Genomic DNA, 11,063 nt, shown 5'->3' with positions numbered 1-11,063 from the left:
CCTGCTCCACCTCACTTCGTTCCCCACACAGGACAACGTGAGCCTTGTGGAGAGGTGTCAGAGACGTGTTAACCCTGGTGCTGGAGTTCTTAGGGGACAAGGAGGAGGGGGAGAGCAGAGCTTCCCCCAGTGGCCAGTTGAGGACCCGGGGTGAGCATCTGCTGGGTCCCGTGGAAGCTCCTCAGGGGACCCAGCTGGGACAGTGGGGGCCAGGTGTGGCTTCCCGCCATTTTATGTCGCTGGGGCTGGCGGCCGGTCGGCCCCTCTGGCTATATATGACGACATCTCTGGCTATATATGACGACATCTCTCCACTTTTGCATTTCAGTGATTCTTTTTAAAAATAGAAGATGTCAGTAGACAGCCCAGGCTAACCTCAACCTTGCTATCCTCCGCCTCCGCCTCCTGAACGCTGGGGTTACAGGCAGACACTGGCACCTGGACAGTCTCTGTTGGTTGAGAGTTGGAGCTTAGAGGAATGAGCCTGGAGTTGCCTCTCGGTCTCTTTCTACAACTATGGTCAGATTTAGAATCCATGGGAACCAGAACAAATCAAATGGAGACAAGCAGTGGTTAGGCCTGAGCCACTGGAGACGCGGGTTCCACAGCAAAGCCTTAGGGAAGACCCGGGGTAAGTCATTCTGTGATTCTGACCAATACCCTTCTCTTGGGCAGAGGGCAGGAACTCAGTTTCCCCGTCTACAATGACAGGCCGTGGGGGTGGGGTCAGCAAGCTCTTCCTGGGGTTCACTCTCCCCTCTTTTGAATCTTTGACAACATTTGTTGTGTTTTGGAGCTAAGATCTGGATGAAGGCAGTCTGTGAGGGGCCCGGCTCCATTTGTGGGGGGCTTGGAGCAGGCGAGGCCAGTGTCTAGGGGAGCAGGTGGGAGGAGGGGTGTCCGAGTGGGACGGTTCGTCCCTGCTGTCAGGACGGTGAGCCCTGCCTGCCCCCCCCCTTTGCCCCCCGTGAAGCTTCAGGCTGGGCTTGTGAGCTGTGGGCTTCTTCCTCCCTCCCTTCCTTCCTTCCTTCCTTCCTTCCTTCCTTCCTTCCTTCTTTCTTCCTTTCTTTCTTCCTTTCTTTCTTTCTGTTGTCGGTCTTGAACTCTGGGCCTGGGTGCTGTCCCTCAGCTCTTCAGCTCAAGGCGAGTGCTCTACCACTTGAGCCACAGCTCCACTTGCAGTTTTCTGATGGTTCATTGGAGATAAGAGTCTCACAGCCTTTGCTGCCCTGGCTGGCTTTGAACCATGATCCTCAGATCTCAGCCTCCTGAGTAGCTAGGATGACAGGTGTGAGCCACCAGTGCCTGGGTTTCTTATGGTGAGCTGCATGAGCTGACCTGCCGGGCACAGCTCACGGAAGAGCAAGGTGCTGGGTTCCAGCCAGCAAATGCCCTCCTCAGCTCTGTCTCAATCTGCCAGAACTGTTCCGTTCTCACCCCCCAGCATCTCGCTAGATGCTGACAAACGATGCCCTAATGCAGTGGATGCAATTACTCTAAATTCGGCAGGACGGCACATTTCAGAGCGTTCCTCCCATCTGTCTGACTCAGAGGCTCTGCTGTTTGTCTGAGTCATTTCTTTCTCCACAGAATACTGGCCAGCAAGGAATTTTCATTTTGTGTTTTTGTTCATCCATGTGTAGATGCTTGAAGTCAGGCCAGGGCCAGGGCCAGGGCCAGGGCCAGGGCCAGGGCTTTCAGCTCAAACCCAGCCCGGGCTGACTGACTGGATGTTCCACCCTCTGGATTTTTATGCTTCCAGGGATCTCTGCTTGAGGAACTCTCCTTGGGCCCATTTTGGGTGATGTTGACGCCTAAGAACATGCAGTCTTGTGCTGGGGCAGTCGGGTGTGAGCAGAGAGGAGGAGGAAGAGCAGATGAGCAGAAGGCAAGTGCTGGGCCCTGAAGGCTCAGTGCCTGCTCTCCCCTTTCTGTCAGCACTTGCCTTCTGCAATCACCAAGAGCTCAGGTTGTAGCTGCCTCCAAAAGTGGCATGCTTGGGGCTGGGAAGGTGGCTCAGTGGTAGAGCGCTTGCCTTGCATGCCAGAGGCCCTGGGTTCGATTCCTCAGCACCACATAAGCAAAAAGAAAAAGCCGGAAGTGGCGCTGTGGCTCAAGTGGTAGAGCGCTAGCCTTGAGCTGAAATGCTGAGGGATAGCGTGCAGGCCCAGAGTTCAAGCCCCACGACTGGACCAAAAACAAAAGTGGCATGCTTGGCCCCAGAGGGAATGCCCCCCCGATGGGGCTTCTTGTGTGTCTGTGCCAGCTCTGGGGCTTGGACTCAATGTCTTACAACTCCTGCTCGGCTTTTTCCGCTCAAGGCCGGAACTCTACGACTTGAGCTGCACCTCTATTTCCAGCATTTTGCTGGCTAATTGGAGATAAGAGTGTCTTGGAGCTGTCTGCCCAGGCTGGTTTCAAACCCGAGTCCTCAGATTCAGCTCCTGAGTAGCTTGGATTCGGAGTGAGTCCCGTGCCGGCTGTGATGTGTGCTCTGCTCTGCTGGGGGAGGGCGCCAGTTTGACATTGCCTGCACTGAAAGGGGTGGGGGCAATCTCAGCCTCTCACTCCAAGGTCTGGCTGCAGGAAGAGGGCTGTTTGGTGACACCAGAATGGAACTCGGTCTGAGTCAGCTTGTCCTTCCCGCACCCTGGGGGGGGACACCCAGCCTCCTGCCAGGAGCCAAGGTGCTGGCCTTCCCCAGAGGTGCGGAACAACGCCATTCAGAGAGGTTTCTCTTCCACTTCCCCAGGGTCTGTGCAGGAGCTCACGGGTAGATGAAGGTGGAGAACACCTTCATCCAGCTGTGCGCCCAGCCAGGGGAGGCAGCGACCAGAGGGCACACAGCTGCCCTGCTGCCCACGCTGGGTTTGTCCCTGAATTCTCGAAGTTGAGGGAAGGAGAGATGCGGGTGGGGGCAGGCTTGACTGAGTGCAGTCAGTAATGAGAGCCAGCTGGACTGTGGAGGGATGGTGGAGCGTTCTCTGCCACTGGCCGGCACCCGCGGCTGACTGACGAACGAGACGAGGGTAGGGTGGACAGCTGGCAGGACCAGGCCCTTCGCGCTCGTGTCCCACACAGAGCTCTGACAGCAGGGAGGAGGGGGAGCAAGGAGCCCACAGTTTAGACCAGAGCCGTCCTGACAGCTGGAGCAGGAGCGCCATGGTTAGGCCGGCCGGAGCCCTTGCGGCCCCGGGCAGCAGAGTGGGCCGGGCCGCGTGCTTGGCCAGCCCTGGCCAGCGCCCGTGCAGCAGGTGCATCACCATCTGGCTCCAGGGAGCCCCTGAAGCGCCAGTTCTGGGGCTGAAACTCGGTCTGGGCACCGTCCCTTAGCTTTTTACTCAAGGCTGGTGTTCTACCACTTGAGACACAGCTCCACTTCCTGCCTTTTGCTGGTTAATTTTAAGAAGAGAAGATCCTGTAGACTTTTTTGCCTCAGCTAGCTTTAAGCCATATTTTCAGATCTCAGCCTCCTGAGTAGCTAGGGTTACAGGCCTGAGCCACAGGCGCCTGGAAAAACAATTCTCTAAAGTATTTATTTACATTATAATAAGAGATTTAATTGAGAACATGCCATAGGTATAGCATATACAATATAATATATATTATACAACATATGTGTAATATGACAGGTCATGAATGTATGCTACTTTTTGCAAGCATGAATGCTCAGATATAACAACCCTAGTTAGATACATACAATATTTCTGAGCAGATGAACTGTATTCATGAAGAAATAGTTCAAAAATTAAAAGGTATCATATCAGCTTAGGAGTTACTGTGGTTGGTAATTGTGTCCACCTAGCTTTATGACTGTGAAGAGCAGCTGAGAATCTCCTGCAGGAGAATGATAGCATACATACAGCCATCCAAGGAACAGAGATCTTGAGAAATTTTATCCTGTAAAAATGCAAATGTTACTGAGTGCCGGTGACTCATGACTATAATACTAGTTACTCAGGAGGCCAAGACCTGGAGGATCAAAGTTCAAAGTCAGCCTGGACAGAAAAGTACAGGGGACTCCCCTTCATTCAATTAAACAGCAAAAAGCCAGGTTGGAGGTATGGCTTAGGTGCTCGTGTCAGTCAAGGATCTGAGCTGAGCAAGCTAGATAGGTGAGCTGATCAGGTAAGTTCAAACCCCAGTTGGGCAGGAACATGCAGATGTGCAAAAAGGAAAACTCTTCAATGACTGCGGCAGTTCCTGTGTTCTTACACATATGTGTTAGTGCATGTACACGCACACATGATGCTTACACACATATGACAGGGCATTGCAAAAAACGAATGAAACAAATTAGAGTCTATGTTTTTGCAACAACATATACCTCCTGTGTTGCAGCCAATGGGAAGCTAGACACATCACACAGCAACTTGTAAGAAACAGGGCTGAGATTTTAGACAGCCCCCCATCCCCCTCCCCCAATAAGAGAAGACCCTGATCTGGAAAACGTTGGTGCCAGGCAGGGGTGGCTGTGCCAAGGCAGGGAGCCCCCAGCGCCCGGCACGGCCCTCCGCGGCTCCCGGCGTGCAGCCTTGCTCTCCTCTCTGCGGCCTGCTCTGTGTGGAAACACGCTCACGTTCACTGTCCTCAGGGCGGGATGCCTCTCCCAGAGCCCCCCACTCCCACTCCCACGGGACCACGCCGAGGACGGCTTCCTACGCCTACTTGTTCATCCTCGGCCTTGCCAGGGACAGCAGGCACACACGGAGCCCGTGACCACGTGTCCTGTGGGGCTGTGTGCACACGGAGCCCGTGACCTCGTGTCCTGTGGGGCTGTGTGCACATGGAGCCCGTGACCTCATGTCCTGTGGGGGCTGTGTGCACACGGAGCCCGTGACCTCGTGTCCTGTGGGGGCTGTGTGCACATGGAGCCCGTGACCTCGTGTCCTGTGGGGGCTGTGTGCACATGGAGCTGTGACCTCGTGTCCTGTGGGGGCTGTGTGCACATGGAGCCCGTGACCTCGTGTCCTGTGGGGGCTGTGTGCACACGGAGCCCATGACCTCGTGTCCTGTGGGGGCTGTGTGCACATGGAGCCCGTGACCTCGAGTCCCGTGGGGGCTGTGTGCACATGGAGCTGTGACCTCGTGTCCTGTGGGGGCTGTGTGCACACGGAGCCCGTGACCTCGTGTCCTGTGGGGGCTGTGTGCACATGGAGCCCGTGACCTCGAGTCCCGTGGGGGCTGTGTGCACATGTGGGTCGGTTGCCTTGGACTTTCGGGAGTTTGGCTTGGGGATTTGAACAGTGAACTTTAGGTTTTGGTGTTGTGGTTTCAGGATTTCAGCCTTGAGGACTTGGTGCTGGGGGAGGGGGCGTTCTCGGTTCCACAGGAAGCAGGTGTGGGTGGGGCGCTGTGGCGGTGGGAGGGGCCAGCTGCTCCCAGCAGCGGTGGCGGCCTGGCCGAGGCTTCGAAGACAGCAGTCGCCCGAGGGCTTGGGCCTGCCAGCACGCAGTCTGTGCCGCTGGCATGCTGTCCGCGCGGTTCTCCTGGCTGGGTTCCTGTCCTGGCCTGGAGGTTTTGCAGGGTTGGCAGTTGTGTGGAAGGTGGCCCGGGGGACACTGTCCTCTGGTACGGACACTGCATCTGCCGTGGCCCCGTGGGGCACCGCCCCCGCCCACCCTGCGCTCCCCTTGGGTAATTCCCCCTTGCCACGCAGTGACATGATAACACTGGTAATCGGGTCATTTTCCCCAAACTTCTAACTCCGCCTCGTTATTAGCAGGTGCTAAATTGCCACTCCAGCTGCCGCACGGTAACAATTAACTCCATTAATGTCACAACAGCTGTAATTTTTGAGGAAATGAAAAACATTAATAACTACTACCAAAAGCTGAAAAACAAAGGCAAACAGAAAACACAGTCACCCCCAGAGGCTGAAATTACCCAGGCGGGACAGGAGCCTGGCAGGGTTCAGACAGGCAGAGGCGCCTGGAGGGAGGGCAGGGCCGCACAGGCCCGGCAGGGGGGCGCGGAGAGGCCTGGGGAGCCTGGGGTCCGGCTGCCAGCCTGGGGGCTCAGAGAGGCGGATGGGGGAGGGTGTGGTGCTGCTGTCTTGGCCCACCTTCTGTCTTTGCCTGCATGCGCGTGTACCTGCACGTGTACCCATACCTCAAGCGCGGGCTACACATCACTCACCAACCAACACCTGGCTCAGACTCTACCCTGGACCCTGAGCTTTTTTTTGATGACACTGTGTGTGCACATGCATGTGTACACCTGCTGCACACCTGCACACACACGCACACCCGTGCGCACAATGCATGGAGGTACACTGGGGCCCTCCAAGATTGGGGACAGGACTGGTTGGCTGGCCCCATCTTCCCTGGACGGTATGTGCAGATCAGGATCCTCTCCAAGGGAAGAGCAGCTCCACCGAAATCATCATGATTGAAACTTTCAATGTGCACGAGTGATTTTATCTTACCATAATTTTAATGAATGCTTTCCAGTTTGGGGTTAACTATGCTTTGGAAAAAGATACTCGGTGTGGTCTTTAAAATGATGAGCGTAAGTTAATTCTATAAGGGGGTTTCATTGTAGTTTCTCCAACACATACCATAGACTTTGATTGGATTCCTTCCTTCTATGCTCCTCTTTCATTAATAGTGCGGGTGGGCTTCCTTATGCTATTTTCTTTTCTTTTTGTTGGTTGAGGGGCTTGAACTCTGGGACTGGGCACTGTCCTTCAGCTCTTCAGCTCAAGGTGAGCACCCTACCACTTGACCCACAGCACCACTTCCGGTTTTCTGGAAGTGTATTGGAAATAAAACCTTCACGGAATTTCCTGTCCGGGCTGGCTTTGAACCACGATCCTCAGATCTCAGCCTCCTAAGTAGCTAGGATGACAGGCGCGAGCCACCAATGCCTGGCTCATTATGCTTTTCATACATTCTTATATTGAACTTCTAGAATATTCATTCCCCCTCCCCCCCCACTGCCATGACCTACTCCCTTCCCTCTTCCCTTACCTCCTGGACCCTCCCAACAGTCTACTTTACAACTAAGAAGTGATATTACTGTCAGTGGTAGGTCTGAATTCTGCAGATGTGTGAAACGTGACCGTTTGCCACAGGTTCAGAAATTCATTCCCTTTATGAGTGTGATGAACAGACACATATGCACATGCTTTCACGTGTGTGTTCATGTACAGGTGTGCACACACAACGTGGTGGTCCGTAAGCACACGCACATGTGTGGGCCATTGACTCAAAAATGCCCGCATGGACACAGCCCAGTGAGCTCACCTGCCGGGAGGTGGCCTTGTCTGAGCTCAGGCTGGGGTGGCGATGCGGCCCGGGTGGGGGAGGGGGCAGGCCATGCGGCGCGGGTGGGGGGAGGGGGCAGGCTGGGAGGCAGAGGGTGACGGGATTCTCAGAGCTGAAGAGCGTGGGATTCTGGGGGAGCCCCAGCAGCAGGCGGTGCTCGGGTGCAGCTGGCTGGGCTGTGAAGGACAGGGGCACCGAGGGGCTGTGCTGACCGCCTCCAAGGCTGCGGAAGTCCCTCCCGAGGACAGCTGCATCCCGATTCCCCTCCCTTCTCCAGGGTGGCTGTCGGGTGCTGGCCTCTGCCTCCTCTCCCCTGCCCCTGTCCTGTCCACCTGTCCTGTCCTCCTGTCCTGTCCTCCTGTCCTGTCCACCTGTCCTGTCCTCCTGTCCTGTCCTCCTGTCCTGTCCTCCTGTCCTGTCCACCTGTCCTGTCCTCCTGTCCTGTCCACCTGTCCTGTCCTCCTGTCCTGTCCACCTGTCCTGTCCTCCTGTCCTCCCTGTCTTCCTGTCCTCCTGTCCTGTCCTCCTGTCCTCCTGTCCACCTGTCCTGTCCTCCTGTCTTCCTGTCCTCCTGTCCTGTCCTCCTGTTCTGTCCTGTCCTCCTGTCCACCTGTCCTGTCCTTCTGTCCTGTCCACCCATCCTGTCCACCTGTCCTGTCCTCCTGTCCTGTCCACCTGTCCTGTCCTCCTGTCCTGTCCACCTGTCCTGTCCACCTGTCCTGTCCTCCTGTCCTGTCCACCTGTCCTGTCCACCTGTCCTGTCCTCCTGTCCTCCCTGTCTTCCTGTCCTCCTGTCCTGTCCTCCTGTTCTGTCCTGTCCTCCTGTCCACCTGTCCTGTCCTCCTGTCCTGTCCTCCTGTCCTGTCCTCCTGTCCTTCTGTCCTCCTGTCCTCCTGTCCCCTGTCCTCCTGTCCTCCTGTCCTCCTGTCCCCTGTCCTCCTGTCCTCCCGTCCTCCTGTCCTCCTGTCCCCTGTCCTCCTGTCCCCTGTCCTCCTGTCCTCCCGTCCTCCTGTCCCCTGTCCTCCTGTCCTCCTGTCCCCTGTCCTCCCGTCCTCCTGTCCCCTGTCCTCCTGTCCTCCTGTCCTCCTGTCCCCTGTCCTCCTGTCCTCCTGTCCCCTGTCCTCCTGTCCTCCCGTCCTCCTGTCCTCCTGTCCTCCTGTCCACCTGTCCTGTCCTGTCCTCCTGTCCTCCTGTCCCGTCCTCCTGTCCTCCTGTCCCGTCCTCCTGTCCTCCTGTCCTCCCTGTCCTCCTGTCCCCTGTCCCCTGTCCTCCTGTCCTCCTGTCCTTCTGTCCTCCTGTCCTCCTGTCCCTTGTCCTCCTGTCCTCCTGTCCTCCTGTCCACCTGTCCTGTCCTGTCCTTCTGTCCTGTCCTCCTGTCCTCCTGTCCCATCCTCCTGTCCTCCTGTCCTCCTGTCCCGTCCTCCTGTCCTATCCTGTCCTCCTGTCCTGTCCTGTCCTCCTGTCCTCCTGTCCCGTCCTCCTGTCCTGTCCTGTCCTGTCCTCCTGTCCCGTCCTCCTGTCCTGTCCTCCTGTCCCGTCCTCCTGTCCTGTCCTCCTGTCCTGTCCTCCTGTCCACCTGTCCTGTCCTCCTGTCCTGTCCTCCTGTCCACCTGTCCTGTCCTGTCCTCCTGTCCTCCTGTCCTCCCTGTCTTCCTGTCCTGTCCTCCTGTCCTGTCCTCCTGTCCTGTCCTGTCCTCCTGTCCTCCTGGCCACCTGTCCTGTCCTCCTGTCCTGTCCTCCTGTCCTCCTGGCCACCTGTCCTGTCCTCCTGTCCTGTCCTCCTGTCCTGTCCTCCTGTCCTCCTGTGCTGTCCTCCTGTACTGTCCTCTTGTGCTGTCCTCCTGTCCTCCTGTCCTGTCCACCTGTCCTCCTGTCCTGTCCACCTGTCCTGTCCTGTCCTCCTGTCCTGTCCTCCTGTCCTGTCCTCCTGTCCTGTCCTCCTGTCCCGTCCACCTGTCCTGTCCACCTGTCCTGTCCACCTGTCCTGTCCTCCTGTCTTGTCCACCTGTCCTGTCCGCCTCCTGCAGAGGCAAAGCCCCTGTCCTGTCCGCCTCTCTGTTTGCTTCCTTGGACTCACTTGTGGTCTGGGCTCCTGGTGAGGTCTTCCTGCTGGCCTCCTCCATGAGAAAAATTCACACTCGGCCTCATCCGGAATCTCTCAAGCATGCGTGAGCGTGAATGAGCACAACCAAGCCGCGGCTGAACCGTCCCCCACGTCGGAATCAGTGTTTTTCAGGGAGGAACCTTGTTGAAGCCAGCTTGCAGATTTAGTCTTAGACTAAATTTAAAGAGGATTTAATTTGCGTCCTTCTTTTTTCTGTTTCTCTCTGAATGAGGCTGAAATGTCTCTGTGTCTGTTCCAGGGCTCTACTGAGCCTGGTGGGGAGCAGAGGTAGCAGAGGGAGGCTGTGTAAGGTCGTGGATGTTACAGTCGGGCCGTCCTGCGGAGCTGGCCAGCCCCTGGCAGGGCCTGCTGCGGTGCTGCTCACGCTCCCAGCTCTACCGCTGGCTCGGGGCCCCTTGATCACCCCAGGGATGTCCATGGTCTGCACTGCTGGCCACATCTGTGCTGTCTGCCCATCCTGGGCTGCGGCCAGCAGAGGCTGGACAGGAAAACGAGCTCCTGAGTGCATTATGCGTGTGTCCTGTGTACACAAGGGTGTGTGTGTGTGTGTGTGTGTGTGCGCGTGCGTGCGAGCACATGGGAGATCACGAATGCATAAGCACACATACACATGCCAGCATGTCCGTGTGCAGTGGGGCTCGTTAGTTCTGAGAGCAGTCGGAGGGAGGCAGCCGGGCCACGGGGAGGCCTGGCTGACGACTGGGGCTGCCCCTCCTGTGGCCCCTCTATCTGAGGACACAAGAGGGTGGACGACACAGAGGAACTCGGGAGTGGCCTCTGGTGCTGGGCGTGGCCCTGTCCTGCACTGGGCTCCGGACCTTTCAGAAAACAACCGTGGGGCCTCAGCTGGGGCTCGGCCTCGTGGGAAGCCTCCCAGAAAGGCATCTTTGTGGTAAACAGGGTCCACTTTCACCCCCTCCCTCCCAAGCAGACTCTCCCGTCTGTGGGCCTCCCTTCTGCTGCCACAGGGGAAAGGGTAGCTCACACCTCTCTCGGTCACTGGGAGAAGGGCCCGTCCTCTGATTCTCTCCCTGCCCAGAGTTGGGTCTCGGCCCCGTTTCCTAGACACCCAGACTGAGGCTTGAAGCCACGAGGAAAGCCCAGGCTGTCCTGGGGGTCACTGCAGAACTGTGTGTACGCGCCTGTCTCAGAAGGGCCCCTGAGACCCTGCGTCCAGCCCCTCCGTGCTCAAGGACCCGGGGAAGCTGATCCCAGACTTCTGCTTGCCTCCCCCATGCCATGAGCAGCTCACTGGGAGCAGACAGGCCACGGCTGCTGGCGTCGGGAAGCCAAGAGACCGCATATCGTCCTTCCTGAGCATGCCAGGGCAGCCCCGGTGCAACGGGCTCCGGCCGGGGTCAGGGAGGAGGAAACGCCATGTCTCACGGACACAGCCTGTCCTGGAGGGGACGCATGGCTGCCCCGGCTGCAGAGAGCCGTGTCCCCGGTCTCAGACTTGACGTGGCCTTCTCTGGACTTCCATCGCCGCCCCGTCTGTCAGGCCCCTCACCACCGTGGTGGCAGGCAGGCAGGCAGGGCTCAGGCAGGGCTCAGGCAGGCAGGCAGGGCTCAGGCAGGCAGGCAGGGCTCAGGCAGGCAGGCAGGGCTCAGGCAGGGCTCAGGCAGGGCTCAGGCAGGCAGGGCTCAGGCAGGCAGGGATCAGGCAGGCA

Source organism: Dipodomys ordii, unplaced genomic scaffold (assembly GCF_000151885.1).
Source record: "Dipodomys ordii isolate 6190 unplaced genomic scaffold, Dord_2.0 Scaffold238, whole genome shotgun sequence".
Classification (NCBI taxonomy): domain Eukaryota; kingdom Metazoa; phylum Chordata; class Mammalia; order Rodentia; family Heteromyidae; genus Dipodomys; species Dipodomys ordii.
The sequence above is the reverse complement of the archived record's forward strand: the minus strand, read 5'-3'. Positions refer to the sequence as shown.